Here is a 26,255-nt window from a genome sequence, read left to right on the forward strand (position 1 = left end):
GGTTGCAGAAACACCCCAGCAGTTCCTGCTGCTGCTTTAAGCAGACGGCACCTTTATCTACAGATCCCCGGGCCAGCTTTGGACCAGCTAGCTGAGGCACTCACACCAGAATAGCTGCGGCAGCACAGAGCTCAACACAGACCAATTTATCCTGATTTGCGGCACAGATGAAAAACATGGCTTATTTATAGGCATGCACAGAAGTGATTTACCAGTATGAAATAAATAAATGTAACACGACCCCAAATTCCTCTGCTACCCTCGAAGGGGCAGCATGCTAATGAAAGCTACAATTACCACGGAGGCTTATTTACTCTGCAGCCTCACCCTACGTAACAGTATCACTTGATTACATTTCCTCATCAAAATCCAAGGACTACACAGGATGGTGAAGCTACAAACAGTAAATAATGTTCTAGTTCCTGCCCACATCCCTCAGAAAGACTGATGAGGGTCAGGCTCCATACCACGTAGCCCGTATTTCCTACTTCACACTAGACAATAAAATAAATATGCAAATCCCTATTGCTTATGAAAGAGCAGGATCCTAACTAGCCCCAAACTGAATCAGCACATCAAGTTAAATATTTCATGAAATGATTTATGAAGTAATAACCAAAAGCCATCTATCTTTTCAAGAGAAAGCCTAAATGCAGGTGGCCAAATCCATTTTGATGTTAAGTTTTAATCCCTGCTTACATTTTTGCATTTAAGCATACAAAAACCTGAAAAACTCAAGCAGCTCCTCTTCCTTTTACCCCTAATTTTGCTTTTAGACAACTTGCATATTAAGCGGATTTTCCACCAAATCTTTATGGTGATACACACTTATGTTCCTTTTCCCATTTTCCCCATTTCATCGTGGGAAAAAAAGATACGAAGTAATGGAGAACTGAAGCAGAGGTCCTAAAAATGCAAAGTTTTTTGGAGGGTGGGGGATAAGATTAGAGAAAAGGGAGCTGCTGGAGAGAATTGTATGTAAATCTGAAAGAGGAAAAAAACCACGATTTTCCAGATTATTTTTTTTTTTGTTAGCAATCATTCACAAGTCCCATTTATCACAGGTTTCATTAGAATACTGTATCCATATTTGCAGCGAGATGGAAAAATTAAAGCCAGGCTATTTATCCCAGAGCTGTTTTAACCTAGTAAATATTTCTGGCTTGTGTGCATTTGTAGATGAGTCATATCTGTCTTTTATCTACATTCAATCCCTTTTTCAGGGTCAAAAAAACCTACAAAAGAGCAATGAAGGAACAGTGATCAAAACTGACCAGTAGGACTTCAAACTGCATCAACACTTTAAAGATGTAATGGTGTTTGGTGGTGTTTTACTGAGGGAATGGCATGTTTATAATCCAGTTTTTCTCAGCATCATAACCAGTTCAGAGCAAGGACAAAGACAGATACTGACAGACTACATGTAAATTTATCTTTCAGACAGCTTTACCAATCTTGCAATAGATGACAGTGTCTCGCTTCAGCCTGACCTTCCATCTGCTTGTTCAGGGGGAAAAAAACCCTACACTTCAAGGTTCAGTTACTAGAAGTACCTTTTAAGAGCAAGTAAGAGTTTTAGATGGCAGAATCATCTGTTACTATTTCAGGGAAAATGTTTAAGCTTTCGAATGAATTTCCAAACGTTTGTCATTATGTACCCTAAACAATGACTTATATGTCTTTAATGAATATTAAACTTAATTATTCAACTATTGCATCAGTCCAAATCAATGTGTTTTTTCAACAAAAGCAAACTCCTCTTTCCAATAAACAAATGAGAACAAAATAAACATTGTGCATGCTCAAATGAAAACATTACATGCCAAACTTGGGCTTCTCAGATCTAGAAGTAAATTAAGACTAGTAGAGTTAACACTGAACTTCAGTAATATAGGAGATCAGAATCATGTCCATGTTTCCAAAATGTTTGATACATGCAAGAAGATTTGGTTCTACTTACGACGCTTAAGGGAGCTCAACATGCAGCATTCAAATTGCAGGACAAAATGTTTACATAAACCACAGTTTCAATAGAGTTTAGAGCGGGGGGGTTGGGCGAGGGGGGAAGTGTATTTCAAAATTACCATAACTTGGCAGCAACACAGAACACCTGTTTGCTTCAGGAATTCTTTGCATCTTTTTCTTTAACGTTCTTTAAATAACTTAATACTGGGAGCGCTTTAGATCATGAAGTGCCTGATCCACAGGAAAAATGTTTGGGTTTTTTTTTTTTCTGCGTGCATAAATGGAAAAGGCACATGTATTTCAAAGTCGCGATTCCATTGTAACAGTGGGAATGCTGTTCCGTAGGAATGTTCCTATTGTTATTTTAGTGCACAGTTATCTATGTACGTACTTACTGTAAGTACCTGTCTCATAAATCGAAACTTAAAATCCGCTGCACTCGTTTTAGACAAATATGGTAATTATATGATAACTGCATGACTCTATGCTGCTTTATTTTCTCCCCTTAAATTAGCGTATAGTGACACGTTCAGTGTCTCTCATCCAATCCGATGGTAAATACTGCAAGTGTTACTACGCTTTTACCACTGTTCTCTGTTAAACAAATTGCTAGTTGTGTATGAGAAGCACGATGAGACCAACGCTTTATTTAACACATCCTTTCAGATCTATTGTCTGAAACGCGAGCAAGCCTTTCAAGAGAGATGCCAAGCTGTATCTGTTTTCTGATAGAGGATTACTTTTCATATAACTGTTTTAACGCAGTCATTGCAAACAAAGCACCTTCACCTAGGCTGTAGCGATATTTGCAACTGGAAGATTTTGCACTTAGAGACGCACCGAATTTCCGATTCGACAAGAGCGTGGGCTGAACGGCCCCCTCCCGAAGAAGAGCCACGCGCAGACATCGGCGAGGGCGATTCTCGTTTCCCACGGCAGCCGCCGCCGAGGCACGGGTCCGCACCGCTCCCCGGAGAGCCCGCGAGGGAAGCGCAAGGCCCGAAGCCCGGCGCTCCGCTACCGCACACCGCCTCGGCCCAGGACTTCCGCCGGGGCGCCGCGCAACCGCCGCGCCGCGCCGCGCCGCGCCCCGCGCCGTCCACCGCCCCCCCCCCCCCCCCCCCCCGCGCCGCCGCCGTACCTGGAGGCAGCGCCAGCCGCCCAACAAGGCCCGCCACGCCCGCCCCCTCATTTACATGGGCCCGCCCCCGCCGCAGGGCATGCCGGGCACGGCCCTCCGGGACGGCGGCCCGCAGGGGCGGTCGCGCCCCCTCCCCTCCCCTCGCTTCTCCCCCCGCCCCCCGCGTCGCGGCCGCGGGCCCCCACCGAGGGCAGGCGGCAGCGCCCGCCCGCCTGCACCGCCGCCCCCCGCCCGAAAAGGGGCGAGAGCCAGCCCGCCGCGGCGGTTTCCAAGGAGACCCACACCACATCCCGCCCCGGCTCTGCAGCCTATGCCCGGGCTTCCTTTTCCTTCCCCCCCCCCTCCCTTTTTTTAATTACGGAGGGCAGGGAGTTCGGGGGGGGGGAAGCGATGGCTCTAATTTATGCACAGCTTGTTTCAACTCACCCACGTGAATTAGCATGACGCACAGACACAATAGTAAAACGGTGGGAACGTAAGGCGAACGCGGCTGGAGGAGCGGGGCGCAGCGCCCGCTCCCCCGCCTGCCGCACGGGGACCGGCCGTGCCCCCCGGCGGCTGCCCCGCGCCTGCGGCGGTACCGCCAGCCCCAGTTACACGGGAACAAAATAAGCATCCTGAAGCTAGTCGAAGGGCTATTTACAGAGAACGTTTCTCCACTGAAATCGCAAGTTCGCAGGAAAATGACTTCCTGTTCTCTGCGTTTTCTTTTTTACTTCCCCGATCCCTTTTCCAGGGCTCCATCTCGCTACTGCTGAAATACTCTCCAAAACCCAACAGATCTGTTTCTTTGAGGAATTGCCAGCGCCTCTAGTGCATGATTTCTGAGTGCTGGAGAAGAGAGAAAAACACTGCTATAAAGAGATTTATGGATGAAAACTTTACACCCTTAATTTCGATGTGATGTGATACAACAGAGAAATCAAATGTCTACCCTCTGTAAGACAAACACAGGCCACTGAAATCTTTGGGGCAGTTTTCAAAAAATAAAATACTGTGTATAATTAACTAAGAACTAATACGAGAAATAAATACTTGCTTGAAAAACAACAACATATTTTGCATTAACATTAGAGTGAAATAAATGCAGAGGGTTATAAAGTATCGTTCTTGTGTGCATACGACTGCATTAAAAATAACACAAAACACCACTTTCAAAATTATCCACGAAAAATGTGGAGGAAGAAAACAAATGTAAGTCCACTCTTAGCTAGGCTCCGATGTTACATTATTTTTAACCAAAAACACAGACACCACAAATGTCCTACTGAGAAAGAATTAGTCTTGAATACGTAGCAGAATAATAGATTGTTGTTACTAAATATTTTATGATATTGGTAAATGATCCATCTAGCATAAATTTAATTTTACTTGCTATCCAGTTTTTCATGCACAATTGAAGTTTGAATCGCATAGGAATAATAGTAAAAACATTTTTACAATGAATCTGATCACAGAACTTACACAATTTATTTAGCTTGGTATCACATTGATGTGCATCCTTCCAATCCCACCTTACAAAATACAAAAAACCCCTGGCTTTACTACTAATAAGGAAATAGCAAAAACCCCGCTTATATTTAAAATACTTAAGTGTGTGAAGAATCTGTAAAGCAACTGACCTGTTCAAATTGCTGTTTTTCCAATCCATGCACTGTTTTTATTAATTAGGAACCAAACCAGATTGATCATCATTTTATAACGTTTGACATATTCACTGTCTTCCTAGTTCCAGCAGAATCTTCTTAAATTTCCCAGCACTGTGTTTTATTGCTGGTACCATATGCTTTATTGTTCAGCCACAAGAGCTTCGCTCTGCACAAAGACTCATTACCTACTGCTTGCTGAGCAGCTTCAGGCTCACTGAGGCTGCCTGTGTGATCACATGGGAGTTTGTCTGAGAAAGCCAGGCATGCCACTGATTTCACCAGCTATGGATATTTTTATCAGCTGAGGTCTACTATGAGGAAGGAATAACAATTTCTAAGGCTTCTTTAGCTCATTAAGACAGCAACCGTTATGGAAATCCCCTCAACTTTTTTTTTTTTTTTAATTATTATTACTCCCATCGTAACACAGGTTCAAGTAGAAATTCAAGAGACTTGTTAAAAGTAATTTTTTCTTGCGGGGAGTGGCAAAACCTGTGCATTGTCTGCATCGCTCCACACACAGTGCACACTAAAATTAATATTCTGAAGAGGTAATATTTTGCCAACGCTTAATCTGCCAGTGTTTATCCTTTACGTAGAGGATGAGCTTCTGAATGAAAAATTGTTCCTAAAAAGCAGCCCCTTGATTTAAATTTGTCTCATCAGTCAAGGGCATTATTCTGTAATCTTTGGTCATAAAATTAGTTTTGCTGGTTTCACTGAGACTACTCAGGTGAATAAGAATTGGCCATTTGAGCAAGGATTAGTTTCAAATCCAAATGACAAATTATACAGTACAATGAAGTCTAATCTCTTCTTGATAATAGTTGGTGATGCTTGGGGTTTTTTTGTGGGGGTGGGTTGGTTGGGTTGGGTTGGGTTTTGGTTTTGTTGGGTTTTTTAAACACAGATTTATAAGTTTAAGTAATATTTCATATTGGTTAAAAACCTAATATTTACCTAAAATAAAAATATTTACCTAAAATAAAAACCTAAATATTTACCTATTTATACTGGAGTAAGTTAATATCTACATTCAAAATTACAAAAGCACTTACATAAAAAGATAGATATTTAATGATTTTTTTCACTGATACAATATCAGTATCAGGGATCCATTTTGGAATATTTGGAGATAGCTTAACTCCTACTGCAGAGTGAATTCCCAAAATATTATAATTTAAAACTCTTAACATACAGCTAGTGATGATAAATGAACATCTCTCCTCCACCCTGAAAACTGGTACTGAACACATAAGTAACCATAATATTAACATTGGAAAGACGCAGCTATTCTATGAAATAGTCAATTATCTCTGGAATAATTCATAGCATTTTGAAAATATAAGATGGCAAAAAGAAACTGTTTTCTCATTAACATTCCACAAATGAAATACCTACTGACTCCAAGATCTCCCTCATTAGAATAAATGACAGCTTGTTGCTTCATTGTTGGCATTATTCTGGTCCTATGGAAGTCAGTGGAAGCTTGGCCACTGATTTGCATGGAAGAAGGGACAAGCGTGACGAACACAGATTCATGCGCTTTACTGTGTCGTCATGCAAATCAATGACAAAACTCCCCGTTTCTTTATTGTTCTCGGCATCTTGCTCATTGTGTATTATTAAGGTTTTCTAAAAGTTGATATGCAGTCTCTATAATTCCACTGAATCATAAAAGATAAGTAGTAAAGGATTCAGAATTACCCACAACTAAATCCAGTGATGAATATCTTCTAGACTCTCACATTCATTTCGATTAATAAAAAATTCCATTATCAAGAATGAGTGTATTTTAAAGTGCCACCATTTTTATTTACCCAAAGACACGGACCGAGCAGATGGTTTGTGGCTGAGAACCTTCTACATCTCTTAAGAAGGAAACACTACAGCATATACATTAATGAGAAGAAGCGAAAGCAGACTAGATGGGTTGCTAACGAACAGCTGGTTTAGCTACAGCTATGCATATTTTTTCCCCTGGCGCTATCATTGATGATGTCACGATGCTAGTGTAGGAAGACATAAACAAAAGGCAGGCATTTTTGCTGCAGTAGCACTAGGGGGAAAAAAGAAAAACCAAATGTTTCACAGATGGAAAGACAAAAACTGATCAGGAAAAGAGCACTATTGTCACATTTTCTGGGTGTCATTATATACACTATGGAGCGCTTCTCAAATCCTGAAAAGAGGTGAGAGGAAAACATGTTCAAGGACATGATACAGTTAAACCAGTTAGCAGGAAAGTGTTGTTTCTGCAGGAGACAATAGCAGCAAGCAGTCTTCATGCTGTACGGAAGGCAGGCTCAGTTAATCAGTTCTTCAAGGTTGGGGGCAGGGGGTGGGGAGCTTCAATCCTCCATAGTGGAATTTGGGATTTCCTAATTCTAACTTGACATTTTTAGGTAGCTAAATTATATTCCATCCCATACTCTCTTCTTCCAGGTTTACTAAATAGAAGGAATTCTCTGTCAGAGCCATTTTGTTAAATTTCTGCCCAAACAGACTATTGAGGAAGTGCCTTTTTGCCACCAGGAAAGGAGTTAAAGATCACCCAAGAGTTTCACAGTACCCTGAACCCAGACCTCCCCTGTCACTCCCTAGTAAGAAGAGGTCCAAATGAGACAATATTTTCTGGTACCCGCCCTGTAACAGACAGGACTTCTTCAGGAGAATCCAAATTCAACTCTCTTTGAAACAACAGTGGGAGAATGATATGCAAATGCTTAGCAGTCTCTTCCACCCAAGGTCTCCCATGGGAGTCAAGGTAAGCAAGGACTCTTTCCTCTCTAATAAAAGGTTCCTTGTGAATCCACACAAAAACAGAATCAAGAACCTGCTGACAAATTGTAAATAAGGATAAACTGTCAGATCCCACATCTGCTTTGTAGGAAAAGCAATTCACAGGAACATTCTTATGCTTTCCCATTCCACAGAAGCTACGGCAAAAGGGAACTGCTAAGGAAATTCAGACTCTGAATCATCTCCATCATTAGTAAGGAATAATTACGTAAAGCCTAGTTTATTCTACCCTATATGCATTTAAACTTGAATATTTTTACACAGGTTATATGCACTGAAATACCGATCTTGCACAGCATTAAAGAACAAAACAAAGCACAACAAAAAAAACCCCCAAACCACCATAACAGCAACAACCCCAAACCAGCCATATATCACAAAACAGACTAAGCCTATGATTTGAACTTCAAAACATTCCCACCTTATACAACTAAATTATTTTGTTAGGTATTGAGGTTAATCTGGTGTTCAGTATCTACTATCACAGTCGGATGAATCAGATATGAATCAAAACAATTATTGGGACAGCACCATTCAATTTCATGAAACAAAAAGAGGCAACTTGCACTCAATGCCTTGTTATTCCAAAGGGCTGAATCCTGTACCTTGCAACAAAATGCAAGAGCTCCTGTTTCTCCAAGTACACCAGAAATGCAACAACTTCCACACCAGCTGAGAAAAAGAGGGTTTTGCTGAAACTCTCTTGCAGTCTAGTGCCAAAAAAGATCTGAAGTCCAGGATTTATGAAATGTGTTCAGCGGACCATGTATGCTCTACTCCAGCTTTTTCAAACAGCATGGTTTGCACGCCATGGTTTGCATCTTATGAGCTACAGCAGCAGCTACTCCAAATGCCACAGCACTGGCTTTCAGGTTTGGAAGTAGATGGTTTGTGATCACTCTTTTGGTAAGATCTATAAACCTTGCCCATGCAAACTCCTCTAATTTGAGCTCAGGATGAGGCACAGCTGCAAACTTCCCATGGAACTCTGCCATTACAGAAGCTGTTCTACAGAATTAAAAATGCACATCTATGAGAAAAAATGGTGTCGTATTAATGAAAGCTCTCCATTTGGAGTTACTGTCAGTAACACTGAGGTAGGATGATCTTACATATGAATTCTACATATTCTTTCCAGACCAAATATCATTTAATCAAATAAATTTCCTCACCCAGGCCCCAAATGTCTTGCTTTCTCTGGATACATCACAGTCACAGCTAAACTATCTTCAAGTGCCACATTGACTACTCAGTTCTAAATACTGTGACTTGATGGATTTCAGTAGCCTGCCAGAAAGAATAACATACTTTGGGTTCCTGAATTACACAAATATACCTAAATGACATTTTTGACAAAGAAGTACAACCGTATTTTGAAATAAGAGTCTAGTTAGTGAAATGCAGGAAAACAGACAAAATCTATTTGAAAATCAGAAGACATCCTCAGCTCAATAGATGGATGGAGAAAGCAACTTATAACTGAAGGACAGGCCTGTGAGAAGCTGTTCTGATTTCTGGCACCTTAGCAATCTCATCTCCAAACTTCATACAGTGACCCCTAGCGTGTCAATGTAAGGCTGCCAGTGCCACCCTTCACTCCTACTTCTGGCACATTTGCCCTGTCATGTCAATTTGAAGGACACCATGTATAGTTTCCTTTCTTTCTGAATCTTAAAAAGCATCTCCATGACCAGGAACAACTCCCTAAATCATGTAGTGCAAAGCAGGCACAGAGTAACAGTGAATTCTCTTTACACATACTATGAGGTATACAACAGCGTACCACTTCCTAATGATTTTTAGCACAACAGCTCTTGAATATAACCTCTGTTTTAATGATATAGTCTTGCTACATCTTACAATACATCCATTTTTCTAAGACAAAACAAACTCTCTCACCAGGGTGATAATCTCAGAGGAAAGCACACTTACTTTCAGATTTCTGAAAGTACCACTGAATGGTACTATGCATTAGAAGAGCTACTGTACGCAAACAAAAATACTCCTCTGTAGCAAACATACAGGGTTTCTTTCTCCTTTCACATCCTCTCTCAAAACTGCTGGTGAACTACCAAAATCAAAGAACATATTAACTTTGGCAGGCAAATTAATGTACTGAGAGGTGTATAGCCAAGCGGCAAAACAATCTCTTGACTGCTGCTGCATTAGATGATGTGAACAATCAAAACAATTAATTGTGTGTTGCTGTAATGCTTGATACAGCCATCGTCCAAAACACCAGCAGAGCATGGAGTTTCTCAAATAAAACAAAGTAAGTTCTGTTTTAAAGAGCAAACTGCTTGTTATCTTGTTAAAAAAAAAAGAAAAAAAAATAAAGACTTAGAAGAAGGCAGATGCTTTAAGAAGAGAGATTGCCGGTGCTGTCTCATATGTGCTTCATAAACCAGCTTTGCTCCAGCCAGTTTCCATGACAGCTCAGACATAGCAACATGATCCATGCCAGGGAGTAATTCAGAACTACACAGAGCTACGCTTGGTGCGGTTACAAATTGCAAGACATAAACAGGAGAAACAAAGGTGCTTTTTTGTTTTTAATTAACTGACATACTCCCTACTCCACCCCTTTTCTCTTACTTGGTTACTAAGCACACCTTTTGTCATAGTATCATTTTCCAACTTAAAATTTCACCTGGCTGTTGACCAGCAAAAAGTTTAAAAATGAATAAAATCAAGAGACATTTGAAGCAAGCATGATAGCTAGTATTTTCTCTTTTTCTTTTTCTCCAACTGTTTGGTTCTTCTAGTCCCCCTTATACCACAGTAAACCAAAAAGAAGTTTACTGAGTCAACACAGTTGAAACAGGAGTAAAATCCACTCAGAAGGAAGCAGACCATCTTTCCTTACTGGACTTGTCATCAACAGAACTTTCTAGAGCACCACTGTTGCTGAACAAGCAACATTGCCTCATTCCTCACTTTCACAATTTCCACAGTGGAGCAGACAAGCTCTTTAGTTTTTATCTTCCACTGGAAAATGAATCTTTCATTGTTACAATTTTTGAATTTGTTCCTGTCTACCATAAACATAAGTATTTTAATTTGACCAGAGACAGAAATAAAAATATAAGACACACAGATAGATCTAAGCAGCAATGTAAACAATTTTTTACATTTTATAGCAGTTAGTTTATGAAGCATCCCATCTTACAACACAAGACATTTTCAATGCACTACTTCGAATAAAATACATAGTGGACTTTTAATCTTATAGACAAGAAGATACCTAAATTCTAAAATAAGGTGTCTGCCTTAAATTGCTAAACATCAGTTTAAGATCTCATTCCACAGGACGTGAATCTGCTGCAACACTTCTTCCCACCTTTGTACATCCCACATACCACCTTAGATCTGTCATTTAAAGCTCAAAAGGACACTGAATTCTAGGTTGTATGGTAACTTTTCACTGTTTCAAATAACCTTTAAAGCCTAGAAGCTGATTCTCCTTTAATTCTGTCCATTTCCATTTGGCCAGCATTGATTTCTTTCCCTTATGTGTATCCAGCAAAGCCTGAAATAATTTTTATTTACTTCTTTGTCTGTGTACCAGCATCACTGATAACATCAGCACAGCACTGGGATTTTTATTGCTTATGTTGAGTCTTCTCTACCAGTAGAACACAACACATTTTTCCTCCATATGTTCCATGACAGCAGACTACATTAAGAAAGTAAAAGTATTTGCAGGAGATGCCCCTGCTCATGCCCTAAAAACATGGGAATGATTTCACTTCCCCTGAAATCAGTGTTAAAGAAATTAAATGAAAAATCTCATCATATCTTTTAGCATCCAAAATAAATTTCATAGCATATATACAAAATTTTCATCATGCTAGAACCTGAACCACTATACTCTTACAGCAAACTTTTTACTATGTCATTCTAATGTTCTAAAGCTTCAGAAAGTAAGCCCCTCCAATTCAGAAATATGCTTTCTAAGGAATACTAACTGCCATTTCTTTCATATAAGAAGATTGATTTCCAGTATTTAAATAACCACATTCATACTAGCAAATCAGTGGACAGTTCTAGGATGCACTGATATAAATCCATGACTTCAATGACCAAAATGGACTGCTGATTTACAATTTGATTACACATTTTTCAACTAATGTTCAAAGATACACTGTGTTTTCGGGCTAACTTTCCCAGAGTACAAAGGGTAACGGCAGTAGTCACATGCCCTGAATCTGTGCAAGGATCAACATTTCTGCAACATTCTGCAAGTTTGGAAGTTCTTTTGTAGAAGCAGTTATCAAGCGACTGATCTATCTGAGAGTTCTACCTAAAAGCCATCACGACTAAATAAAGACTTTTATAGCATTTTTATAGCCCAAATGTCTTTCAAGATTTCAGCATTTCAGAAACCTTCAGGAATGTTTGGGTTTTTTTAATTAAACTGCTTGATACCTACCAGCTGCAGGACTTAAATTTCCAGTTAGATTTTTGTTCACAGAATTCAGTAGATACACTTATCACCTAGACTGAAGTGTAATAGCCATGGGTCGAGTATGTCAGGCTACAATCCCTAAAGACTGCAGTTTTTTCAGCCTCTTTATGTTGTGTTGGTGCACTTTCAGTGGAGTAAAGTTTGTTTGGGGTTTTTTTTGTTGTTTTGGGGTTTTTTTAATCATTATTCAACATTGTTTCCAGTGAATAGATTAAAAAAATAAGACTTCCAAGCAGGATTATATTCAAATACTTTGAATAAGGCTCACCAATTTATGGCACAGACAAAACTTGGACTGTAGGCACCACGGATATCACCTGATAGGAAGCTGCATCATCTGACAGTTTCCTATGTTGCAGAAAAGAAGATATTACTACCTCAGTGTGATTTTGGCATTCCTGCAATGAATGTGGTTTCTCAACCAGATTTATCCCTTTGGCCCAGCACCTTCAAGCACTGAGGATAATACTGTCTCCATCACAATATTTTTCCTTTTAGGAACATGAGGACCCTGTTTATTTCTGCTATGATAAGTGGAGACAATACTAGTCTTGTCAGATATTTAGAAAGAGTGTAGTCAACGTGTCTGTTTTGACCTTCCAGGTTACAGCAAAGGTGCAAGCTGACAGCACCAGCTGTCATTTGCTGTTAACAGACTTTTACCAGATCAACAGCTCCAAGCTCATAGAGGAACTCACCAGTTTTGTGACTGAAGAGCATGAAGTCAAGGTCCTTGGCTGTCTCATTCCATCTCCTGGGGTGGGCAGATTTCAGTGACCCTACCACTGCTCCAGCTGCCTGCCTGGAACTGCTCTCCTTCTGCCCTAAGTCCACTGTCGGTAGCGGTTATGTAAGTCTCCAGGATACAGGATTGTAAATGCAGACTTCAGCCATTTAAGATTTCAAGAAGTATAAAGATTTGCCAGGGCCAACTGTTCTGCTTTTCCAGAGCAAAAGACATTCTCGCTGCCCTGGGTATCTTGGATTGAGAGACAGGAGTGGCCCCATTTACATGCAGAAAACGTATTTCGCGTCTTTTACAACAGCAAGGAGTTCATAACTGTGCATTCTGTATCCTGCGGTTTTCTTATTATCTCCAGCACTGTGAGAAATCCTGAAAAGTCATCATATTTAGCTTGTGACATACTTAAAACAGCAAATTGGCTCATACTCTGTGCTGATCATCTTATTCCTCTCCTGCAGTTGCAAACAACTCGTAAAAAAATTAAACTCATAATCATACTGGAACAGACGCAGATCAACAATTGCTAGACTTGTCATGACATTCAGTGTGTCAAGAAATGACATAGGCAGAGTTTGCAGAGAAAAGCAGTATCTTTGAGTAGACAAGCTGAGATGACTAGGAAAACCGCACCCTTTGAGGACATGAGAAAGGGGTCATACACACAAAAGCCTGCCTATTTTTCTAACTGCAGAAGTTAATCCAATTAAAAAATACTAATTTCCCCAGAAACCTTGCCAGGTGGTTATCCTTAGATTATCACACCACAATAATGACAGCATTAACAGCCTTAAAAGCTGTATATAACCTGATATATAGCCTTAAAAGGCTCTCTGATACATAGCCTTAGAAGCTAAGTATCTTAAATGTCAAGCAGGAAACAAAGGTGGATTCAAAGACTGAGGATTGAAGAGAAAACAAAGAGATATTACTTGTCATCTTGTAACAGTTATTTTTACATGCCAACTGAAAATTTTATACCCATAATGACAAAGGTGAGTTTTACAACAGAATTTAAAAACCAATGAAATACATTTGCAGTAACTGCTCCAAAACATTAGAAACAGTTACCAATATTAATGAACCCTGACAGGAAAGCGGGAGACGAAAAGACCAAGAAGAACTTGCCTCTATTTCAAGAGACAGGGGCAAAGAATATACATTTATGACAGTAAAAAAAAAAAAAAGTGATGTTAAAGGGGATACAAAGATATGCATCAGCAGGTCAAAGTAACATCACTTTTGAAGCAGCGTTAGATATACATGAGAATACAGCAAGAATGTATTCTTTTAAGGCCAGGATTTTGTGATACTTGAAATGGAAAATGCTAAAAAGTCTGCATAAGATTTTTTTGCTTCACAGCTGAGTTCAGTTAATTATATTGGAGGAGAGACAAACTGCTTACTGGAAAATGATCTTACAGTGAAAGTCTGAGGGATACATCTACTGTTAGCATAGGCATCATAATTTTTTTTTCTTTTCAGATTAGCCAGAAAAAGTACAGATGGAAATGAAAAGGCTACTAAAAATATAACTGTACAGAAAGTTGTAGGATAGGGAAGGAAAAAAACAAAGTGCCTTTTTGAAAATAAACTGAGTAGCAATTAGAGGAATACAAGAACCAAGAGTGGAAAAAAGCACAGGCAAGCCAACATTTCAGAAGATGAAACATGGTAAACTCTTGAAGATGGGTTGTAGAAGATGAGGCCAAAATGTTTATTTTGAGATCTAGGAAATACATTTATATCTAATGTTTATGCGCAGAAAATAAGGCACATGGGTCCTAAAGTAACTGAATGACAGAGTAAACTAAATGAATGAGAATACCAGAAATACCACACTGTGACACTGACCGCCAACTTATGCTAGGAACATAATTGTATGCATTAAAAAAAGAAAAAGTAATAAAAAGCAATTCCTTTGCATCCAAACCCTCCAACAAAATCAGAGGCAAAATTCAATGTGTAATGTGTTCTGAGCAAAAAGTGGAAGATATGAAAGGTATCACTCTGCTACACAAAATCAGAGTATTTGGTGAAAATATACCAGTGACCTCAGACTACTACAAATGGGGGTGGGGAAAGCCAAAACCCAAAATACTAGACCAGCTGACAGCTAAGTGAAATGTAGCCCGAACCAGAACTGGACTGAAAATTCCTGCCTATCCACCCATCCAGTGATTTGTTCAATCTAAGCACACAAACAAGGTGACTCTGCTAGTGGTACACGTACTGGAACCCTCTATCCAACACCCAGTCATCAGCCAAAGCCAAATCTTCAGAAAGCAAAGCCAAAAATTCAGAGGCCCACATATACATTAAATGTCAAATACAATGTAGGACAATTTTTACTAGACAGCGGGTAACCAATAAGGATTCTCAAGCCATAGCCTGATTGTGTACAATTCAACAGTAGGAATAAAAAGTAGCAACAAATAGCATGCATTCTTAATAGAGAAATATTAGAAAGAAACTTCCAAGCACTTATTAATTGCTACACAACTGTTATTTTCACTATACAGGTGTTATTAATACTTTAACTAATGACTATCTTTAAAAACTTTTCTCTGGATTGGAAAATGGACAACCTATTTAACTGCTAGCATTAGACTGGCAGCATAAACCTGAAATCAGTTTCCATAAACAGTTAAAACCCTGAAAGCCATTTTTAATGAGTAATTTTGTGAGACCTCAAGCAGTGTAACTATTCCATGCCTAGCTTCCTCCTCCATATGAGGAAAAAAAGCCAAAACCAAACTACATCTTATTGTTACTTATCCCACAATTGTGCTCTTAGTGATTAAAAGGTATACTTCAAGACCACCAGTTAGAAAGAATCTGTCTCATTGAACAAGTCAAAATAATAATAATAATAATAATAATAATAATAATAAAAAATCAATCAGGAGTTATTTTGCATTTTTGTCAATAACAAAGTAAAAAAAAAAAGAAAAGAAAATTATAGTGGCAAGTCTGAAAATTTCAGCCTAATATGAATTTTACAATTCTATTTCTAAGTAATAGCAGTAAGTGGATGGGAAAGTAGTTTCTTCTGATACAGGGTGATATCCTGTCACTTGAATTTAAAAAAAAAAAAAAAGAAAAAAAGAAATTCTTCAGATAGGAAAAATTTAAACCATCTAGCATTATTTTAGTACATACAAAGTGGTTAAAAGCCATTTAGTTCTCTTCTTAAAGATAATCCCTACTAATTGCTCTAGTTGTGGAAATACATTTTGTGGGAAAGAATAATGAAGACTACTTGTCAGATTGGTCATGTCATTATTTTGCTGCACAATCCAAACAGTATAGCCTGACCTATTCCCAGCATGCTGAATATCAGCCTACAGAAAATGACCCATGCATAAGCCATTCTGACCTTTCTTGCTAGTTTCTTCTGACCCTTCTGACCTCATTAGAATGCTATAAAGAAAATAAAGGAGCTGTTGGGTACTCTTGATGGATTAGAAATAACAAGAATATGTCTAGGACTTACTTAAGTACTAAACTGGACCACTGAATTATAATGCTTTTCAAACAATCAAAATGATAATAGGGATGATGATGAAGAAACAGAGGTAGGGAGAAATAGATTGTTAAAATATTTAAGTGTGAATAATATGCTTTTTTTGAAATTGTTCATCACCATCCTTAACCATTTAGTCTGCTGTAATTTTAGATGGTTGGATTTTTAAGGCCCCATTTGAGTGATAATAGATATTAAAAAACAATAGTCCCAGCACAGTTATTCTCATTAAGCATGACTATAACTTAAGCACCTTGCTGAAAGAGGGTTTTAATCTCTCCTCGCCAGATTTATTTAATGAATTCTTCAAATTCCCAATGGAAGGAAACTCTAGAGCCTAGAATAAAAGTCTCTGAAGTCCCTGGGTCACATTTCAAACACTACATCATATTCTCAACAAATTCTGTATCTTCAAAGACAAAAGAGTAGAGATACTATGAAAGTGCTTATTCTTTACATAATACATACCTTCTCCAGTGGAATTACTTAGGATTTTGAAACTGGCTGAAATGGACAACTCATGCATTTTTATAGCTTGCATAATAAGAAGTACAAAATGTATAAATTAATTTTGCTCTAAAAATACTGGGGTTCTCCATCCTCAGTAAATAATTTTTTTAGCTAATACTGGTATCTGAGCAAAACTCTCAGAAAGGAAACCACAGCCCCACAACCTACAATACAAACCCCTAGTACTACGAGAGAAATTTTGTAGCAGTTGTTCTCTGAGTGGGAACACAGGACACATGCCTTTTTATCTTTTTATTCTGTATTTCTAACTTCTAGGGAGAAAAGTGCTATGAGGGAATTTATAGTCACATAAATCTTCCAAGTTCCCATACATTGTGATTTCTGATTAAAAACTCTTGTACTGAACTGCCAGAAAGTGTTTAAAGGAAGAGCAGAATTTTTCTTTACATTCTGAACTACTCCTAAAAGAAGACACTAGTAGATAGGCTGACCTCAGCCAAAGGGTTCAGGCTTTATTATGCTATGTATTAAAATGCAGGCACCATCACATAAAATTAAATTATGCCCTTTTTAAAAATAAGACTGTGCCATTTGTTCCTGAAATATCCTCTGCTCAGTTGTCCTGCAATTTTACAGATCCTGACATGGGAAAACTGTTGCATTTGTGATAGCGGGGATCATCTCCTTCAGAAATTTACAGCTTTTGATAAATCTTTGCACGTCTCAGATCTCCCTGTGCTAAGTGAGTACACATGCTAGCACCAAGCCAGCACCACTGAAGGGGATGTATATACTGTACTTGTGCAGTAACTCTCATCAGGGTTTATCCCCACCACGTAAAAAGTCTTAAAGCAGACACTGGATCCAGATACTGTGACAGAGCACATAAAGCTAAGTTAGATGACACAGTGGTTAAAAGCCAGCTTAATCAGGTTTCTACTACAGGTTTCAGAGTTGCTGTATCTGGGCAGCTGTTCCAGCACAATTAGATTAGTGATTTATACTGTCTCTCTGCTCCCCTCCATTTAAGACAGTGGATTCAGATTTGAGTATGTACATTTTTCGTCCCCATCACCATTTGGACCTTGTAAATGCATGGTCACTTCAAGAGTTGTAGATGGGTTTTGGTTTGGTTTTTGTTTGGGGGTTGGTTTGTTTTGTTGTGTTGTGTTTTTTTCCCTTTGTTGTTGGCCTGAGATGGGGGTGTGGAGATAAATAGTGGACAGGAACCTTATGTTTGAACATGGCGGGGGATCAAAAACACAATTGTTACCAGCTAGCAATTCCTCCCTCTTATGTATGGTAGAGATAAAACGTGTTTCATCAAAACTGTATTTGTCATCTTACACATATGCAGAAATTTCTATCATTTGTCTGCTCTGTAACTGAAACAGAAATTCAAATCCAGTAAGATACAGAGAGGGGAAACCACTCCAGAAATGGAAAAATGGCTTTGCTTGATGCATCAAAGCGTACACCTTAATACACTTGCTCTTTTGAGGCTGTGAAGACTGTTAACAATTCTGAGGAAGGCTGATCCACAGGCAGAAATCAACCAGAGGCTGTTGTAACACTGTATGGGAAGGGATGTGTAGAGGGGGTGTCCACAAAGCATGGAAAAGATAGGTAAGCCTGAGGAAGAAGGCACAGAAGTGACAAGACACTTGAACTGGCAGACTGTAGTCTGTCATGAAACAACTGCAGAATAAGCACTTCTAAAGCTACTTTAAACTTAATTGGTTAACACAAAAGCCTTTGCAAAAACTTTTCACTGTAATTCTGTGCAGACTCCACCTATCTCAGGTTAAAGTATTAATTTTCCCAGCTTGTCCTTGTTTTGGAATTTGCTTATTCCTGTGAATTAGCTACAGCAGTTAGCCTGCTGTTTAAAAAGCACATAGAACAAAATTTGTCTTCACAAAAGGAAGGGCACAGAGAAAAAACATCCAAAAAAATAGATAACTTCTGTTATTTATGCTATTATCTCACACATTAGATAGGTTACTTACATTATTTACTAAATAAAGCCTGGAAAAGGAAAACCCTTTCAACTTCTCTTCCATAGTCCAGAAACCTAACTCCAAGCACCAGCGAAGTAGGGTGGGGGTGGGAACTCTTATCCTTCCTCCACATCTCAAATCAGAACAATATGACAAAAGCTTGGCTTCACACTGCAGGATTATGATAGCAGGTATAACCAGGAATTAGTAGTAGGCAGTAAATGTCTTCCAGTGACTGATGGTGACCCAGAATTTTAGGTACAATCGTATCAACAAGGTTTGCAAGTTTGGTAACATTTAGGCATGTAAGAAATTAATTCCAGAAATCTGACGCATGTTTTCAGGCTTACTGAAATAAATGAAGCACTTTGTTTATTAAAAAGGCAATTTTTAAACAGGTCCAAGATTCTTATCAAATCATGGTGACATGGTGAGTCAAGAATCACATGCTCTCCTCTTATATGCATTATTGTGAGAATTAGAAAAATAGGAGGGAGAAAGCTGTCTTCTTATCTAAATGTTTATTCATGGCAATGAAGGAGAACACAAACTCCTATATCCAGTGGCTATGTGTTACTAGCAGGCAGGAGGACTAGGAGTCCAGACTGCTACAAGAATCACGGCCTCCTCTAGTGGGGCTGCTTAAGGTCCTTTTCTTTATCCACAGATTTGACAGTGAGTGAAAGGTTCTCCTGGACATTACCCATACAAAAGCAGGTAACAGTCTTTCTTCTTCGTGAATGTTTTGCAAGTGACTCCAAAAGTTCAACTCACTGAGTCTGCGACACAGATTTGCCACGTAAAATGGTAGCATGGGGCCTACCTATCACATGCAACTACATTTCACAAACAGTTCCACTCTTTGCATTTGGTTCAGGTTGCTTTGCAGGACTTTTCTTTTCCATTTTCAACAAAACTATAAGTGTTAAAATATTATAAGCAAGATCAGGGCAAGTATTATACAGTAAACAGGTTATGTTAGACACTGGTTCCTTTACAGTACCTTTGAGCTCTAAACTATTACTCTTGCCAAGAAAAGATTGAACAATGTGACACAGTGTTATTTCACAGAAATTTGATAAAAGCACACAACTGAATGACAAGCCTTCAGTCTAAGAATGAGGCTTAGATTCCTAAATCATGTGCTTTTAAGAAATCCTAATAATTTTTTTCCTTTCATGTAAATATTAAAGTTTTGAATTAAAATGAATTTTAATATAAAATTGTTACAGTTTGTAGACAGAACAGAGCTTAGTGCATTGGTTTTGGTGCTTGCCAGTGTTATGCTCTGAAGGAACGATGCAAAGGATTCTATATGCTTGCACATCCATTAATTGCCAAACCTCTTTACAGATTTGTTATTGCTAGTAAGTCCTGGCCAAGCCTCCCCTGATCTCTAAAACCCATTAAGAGTTAATGAAGTCAAAAAGGCGGGGGCATAAAATAAAGGAAAGTTACACAGCATTGTCATGGAGATACTAAGCCTTATTGTCAAAAGTTTTTCTTCAGTAACGACTGTATGATTAAGCCTTATGTTGCAAGATTTATTTATATACCATAATTCAAAACCAGTTGAAGTTATTATTATACTGCAACACAAACATAACACGCTTCTGAAGATCTTCCCAAAATTTTACATATATATCCTATCTGTTTAGGAGAAGGGCACAGATTAACAGTAAGCTATTCAGCTTGCCTTAATGTAAATTACTTGGTACTTGAAAATTCCCCACAGCACCCCTCTCTGATGCAGCCACTAAAGGAATATTGGTCTATTACCTTTCTAAATCACATTTTTAATTGCACCCAGCAGTGGAACAATGGTAACACCAAGGATCATTTGCAAAGTCTTCCTGCAGCATTTACCAATCTAACTTAATGGAGCACCTCTTAAGTCAGCAGTATTGTTTTCTGGGTTTTTTTTTCATTATAGTTCCACCTTAATGCATGCTAACCACACAAATAAAAGGAACACACTTCACATCACTTGCGTATAGCAAAAGAAAAATAATTCAGTATCGAAAGTGTTATTCTTTTTAAAATTAATATTATGTGAAAATTCTAATGAATTCATCTTCACTTATGCACTAAAGATGAGGAAAGTTGGGCCAAGTGAGCCTTCATTAAGTGGCATACATCTGCCTCTTCATTGTAGAAGCTCATCAGATAATCAAAATCAGACACAACATAATATATGTCTTAAGCTACTGAAAGAGAATCAACTGCCAACTGCATTCAGTAATGTGTGATAATGATAATCCAGATAAGGTAAAAAGAAATCATATAAAAAGTTCATTTGAGTCAGGCTATAAAAACATTCAATAAGGTAAACAGTAAAAGGAGATCAGTAGCTCTGTGGTCATGGACTATCGCCCTACATGTGCATGTCCACACGATGCTGTACACAAGCAGCATATTACTACATTTAGACCCACAGCCATTCATGAAAAGCCAGATTTAATGTCTGCATTCATATCATGGTTAACCCATAATCCAAACAGACCTTTCAGGGTAAGAGTTAGCTGCAATCATGCTTTCTGCTTTTTCCTTCATCAGTACATGTAGCATTTAAAAATAACATTCTAATAACAAACACCTAAAAATATAACAATTATACATGTTTTCCAGTATCCAAGCAAAGCTTACAACAAATTATGAACACGTCATCCAAGAGAAGATGCTACCATCATTTTCCTACTATTTATGAAGCGTTTCAAATTACTTTGTGATGTTATTAAAATATTACACTGATTGCACACAGTTCTCTGAACACATTTACTACTTGAGATGTGCTGGCTAGCTCTTTGTGGCTGAATAAATCATATCCATTACTTCCAGTCTTTGGAAAAAATAAATCACATCGTGATGCGACAAATTAAAACAAAAGCTTTGAAAGCTCTTCAGATAACATTGCATTTCCTCTTCCAAAATATTAAACAGGCTATACTTTTGCAAGCAAGTGAAGAAAGATGGAAATTCGCAGTAATTAATTCATTTACAAACACAGGCAACAAGTTAGGAATATTTTTCCTGTATAAATCTAATTACTTTGGAAGCTGCAGATGTATACTAATTGAATAGCTTTTAGCATGAATTTTAAGCATTTTTAAACATAAAGTTGCAGCTGGAAACTGGAATTTTTTACTAATGTTGTTCTAAAATTGCTAATAAAGTCTCTGCAGAGATGTAAAATATAATGTTTTGTACCATCAAATAGTACAAAATTGAAGTTGGGCCTGCATAATTATATAGATATATGCACGTGAATAACTGCTACTGTACTACTGACCTTGTGATCTCAAAGAACGCCAGTTTCTCTCAGGAGATTTTTAGACCTCTGAAATCATGTTTTCAGTCTGTAGACATTTCCTTAATCTGTTCTTAAAAAAATGAAATTCATGTCTCATTACTGTTAAAATGATACCAACAAACTTTTAGAATTTCTGTCAAAGTATTAGTGATGCCTTATGCACACTCACAGAACAGAAAATTCAGTTTGTTTACAATGAAACCAATTAGCATATTAGGGGGAAAAAAGTCAGAACAGCATGTGAGTCACATGTATGAGTAAGTCACAGAAGTTATTTTACTAAAATATTTAATTATTGCAAACAATTATTGACTAACTTACGAAATATTTCATATTTCAGAAGAGCAGACCTGACTTTTTAGTATAAATGATCATACAACCTTTGAGAACACAGCCAATATGTACATTTGGTTTCTGGTACACATGAGCTATTTCTGCTCTGACACAACAGGGAGTCTGAAAACCTCCCTGTATTTCACTGAACAGAACAAAATTCAGTAACTGCAAGGACAATTAAACATTAATCCTGCTTACCAAGGCAGGTGACAGACTTGCCATCTGTTGAAGTCCTTAAAGCAAGGTTGGATATCTTTCTAAAAGACATTTTTGGATACAGTTTTTGAAAAAAACCATTTGATCCATACTGCACACTTGTGGACGTGGCTGTGGTAAAGGGAGAAGGGACTGGTGGCACAAGCCAGCAACAGCTCTGGCTTTGCCATTACAAATGCCTATTGGTGTCACTTTCTATTCTGGCCCCTAACACTTGTGATCCTGCTTTAAGATAATGTCAGAATCTTATCTTGGTTAAGTATTTCAGCTCAACTTGCAGAGGATCCAAAAGGAATATTAATTTCAACATTTCTGGTTTCTACACTTTGACTGATCATTTTTCACCTTCTTCTGTGGCACTGAAAATTGAGCACAGCTGGAGATAGGCTTATGGCCAGAAGCAGCAGAGACACACTTCAAATGTGCCCGGTATTTTGTGCTCATAGCTAGTTCATAACGACATGATTATGAAGAAGCCAGTTAGACCTCTGGTGATTTTCATATCCTCCTTCAGCACAGGCCATGACTCTCTGGGCATACAACTCCTACACACTGTCTTTGCTATGATCTTGAGCATCAGTGGTGCAACACATGCTATTGCGCCATCCTCTATTTAAGGCATGCTGAAGATTTTTTAGGATCAAACTAATTTGGGAAAACAAAGGTTTTGATCATGATACAGGAAGTTTAGGTGATAATTAAAGTCTGCATCATAAAGGCAAACTAGATCAACTCCCAGAAGCATTTAGTACTGGCTGTTTTATACAGGTCATTAATATTTCTTGCCACTACTACTGCTGCTGTTTGCATGTATCACAGTGTACGCAGATGGACACAATGCATACAACTCGAGCTTTCTGGAGCAAGAAAGAAGGTAACAAACAAAAAATGTTTTTATTTTTTGAGGTATGCAAGCAAATGATTTGGTAGCTAATCTAATAACACATGACTGAAGTGAGGCAGCACAGCATGCCACACTATAGATCAAACTCAGCAGGCTGTATGAACTTCAGAGCAATAAACAGGGCTATAGAAGATGCGTGGGCAAAGAGAAAGTGGGAAATCTAGGAGAAATCAGGAGGTGGTTCCATTATCAGCTGCAGGATGCATATGATCTTGTACACGTGAACAGTGAGGAAGGACTACAAAATATGAGCAGTTATGGATCTGTATAGTCCCACCTCAGCCTCTAGCAGTCCCACCAAATGTCATGGTAGACTCTGATGGCTATGGGAGAGGGTTTCAGTAATTAGCAGGTGGTCCATAAAGTAATGAGGGAAAATATATTTGGTCCCAAACAAGTCTGTATTTTAGTTTTTCTCTGTCCTTAATTTCTGTGAAACTAAAGATTCCTTCACATTACAAAGTACAATAAACAATTCAAGGTAGAACAGGGTTTTTATCTAAATACCAACAAAGCCACCCAAGTAAAAAATGTTAAAATGTAAATCCTTTCTCTGAGAACCTGTTTTAACAAAATTTTCTGAAAATCCAGGCCTGGCTCATCTGCAAGCCAAAGTTCTAGATAAATCACAACATTTAATGACTTCATTAGACAAGTGCTCTAGCCCAACACTTACCCTTCTATGTTAATCGCATTGTAAGAAATGTATATTTAAAATGCTAACTCAAAGTTTATTTCAATTGTCACACATTGTCCTCTCTTCCAGCTGCTCTTTTCTTTAACAACGTCTGCAGTATATTCTCATTTTTTCAGAAAATTCTCACTTCCTTAAAGGCAATGACAAGCTGAATTTACTAAAGCCAAAAGCATTTTTGACACTTACTCAAAGTCCAATAGTAACTTGTAACTTTGAGTAACTTTATTCATACAGCAGCCTACTGACTTGTAATGTTAGTCAAATAGATAAATTCACAAGAATGAGCCCTTCCACTGCAAGCCATTATAGACCATACACTGGTAGCTATATAAATAATACATTATTATAACACACACGGTAATTAATTAAATTGTGTTACCTCCTTCCTAAGGACATACAATTAGACATGACAGCAAAAGTAACAATTTCTACTAATTTTAAATAGTAGCATAACAATGAAATGGTATCTCTACTCCAAGATTTTTGTGTCCATTCCACACTGATCACTCAAAACTAAGAATACTACTCGAGTAAAACAATGTGTAAAAGATGAAAAACAGTAGTAGAAATCAATAGTTGTGCTTCATTTAAAAAACCAAAAAAAAATCACAGAAACTTTATCACTTTTTGGTAAAATGTAGGTCACCTACGGTTTCCATAGTAACCATTGCTGAACTATAGCTCTACAGATGACCACTGCCTATGGCTGCTTTCTTTGGTAGCAGGTGATGTACAGATACAGCCACGCCTCAGTTAAAATAAGAAAGAGCTAAAGAAGTGCTTGGAATTACCGTTAGTTTACTTCCAAACATAACTCCTGCTTTAACATTTTTCAAAGGTATCCCCTAATATCCTTGTGTAGATAAACTACTCGGCTAACCAGTTGGAAATACACAAAAACTAATTCTCAGTACTAAATATCTAATCTTTGTCTGCATCTCAAGCCTGGAGTCTCCAAAATGGAGACAACTTAATAAGAAGTTGCAAGTAAGAAAAATATTTATACTGAGTAATCCACTAAATATCAGTAATACAGAAGTTCAGAAAGCATTCACATTAGGTTAAGCTTTGACAAGCACACAGCGAGTTCTGCTATGGTGTATTCACTACATTCATTGCAAGTGGGAGTTAATGGGTTGGCATATTATTATTTTGCACACAAGCGCACAGTGAAGCCCAGTCGTAACAAGGCTGGAGCCACGGATAGTAACAGCTAAAGCCTCACTTGGGAGGAAGTGGTATGGTCTTCAGTCAGTCTGATGGTGAAAATACCTTTCTCACCACTATTACTCTGGGGGATACATAGTCGATGATGAATTCATTAAAATACAAGAGACTCCATGTTACAAAAAGACTTTAGTTGGCTTTGATAGTGAACTGGGAAATAACAGGACAAGTCAATGCCCTTGACAACTGCTAACTGGTTTTCCCCTTTAGAACAGAGTCATTTCACCATTATGTGAGTTCAGACTAGACCAGCTACCAACCTATTTTTTTAACAGGTATTATGAAAACTCTGAAATATAAGCTTTGAAGTCTGGATGCTACCAATGCGCCTCAATGCTATTAGTGCTACAAATACATTGCAGTAGGGTAGCATCAGTATTCACGTACACAATCAAAACACAAAAATGCTACATATTTAGTGAACAGAAGAATGATAATAAATGGTGTTGAATAGCATCAATGAAAAATCATGCACCCTCACTTGCTTTAAACTCTTGCAAGCTCAAAACCACTGATAGAGGAACACAAGACACCACAGCAAGATTGCTGGGAAGCCAAACAGACAAGCTATCATGGAACACAGAAAGTTTGAGAAAGCTGTCTGGTTTCCATCAGAGTTTTAGCAAAAATCACATAAACTGTTTTTACTTCACTGAATTGACAAATTCCAAAGAAATAATAGTTTGTATATATTCTCCTAACTGGAGCTGCTGAAAACGTCACTAGGGTATTTGGGGGGGGGAGGATTGATACTCTGTTTCTTTATATTCCTGTAAGGATCAGGATCTTCAATACACTTCA

At 38.2% G+C, this 26,255-nt stretch overlaps 1 protein-coding gene across 7 annotated transcripts in view; it reads right to left on the reverse strand.

Annotated features, from left to right (window-relative positions):
* CSRNP3 (cysteine and serine rich nuclear protein 3) overlaps positions 1-26,255 on the reverse strand; it is a 112,981-nt gene that overhangs the window by 44,860 nt on the left and 41,866 nt on the right. The window contains exon 2 of one of the 7 annotated variants that reach the window (XM_052792218.1): positions 22,054-22,139. The exons of 3 other annotated variants lie outside the window; for them this stretch is intronic. The gene's annotated coding sequence lies outside the window, so the exon portion shown is untranslated. Of the gene's footprint in view, positions 1-3,106; positions 3,152-4,728; positions 5,126-22,053; positions 22,145-26,255 lie in introns of those variants that run through there. 3 more of the 7 variants (XM_052792217.1, XM_052792216.1, XM_052792219.1) reach the window with 3 other exon arrangements.

Source organism: Harpia harpyja, chromosome 7 (genome assembly GCF_026419915.1).
Source record: "Harpia harpyja isolate bHarHar1 chromosome 7, bHarHar1 primary haplotype, whole genome shotgun sequence".
Classification (NCBI taxonomy): domain Eukaryota; kingdom Metazoa; phylum Chordata; class Aves; order Accipitriformes; family Accipitridae; genus Harpia; species Harpia harpyja.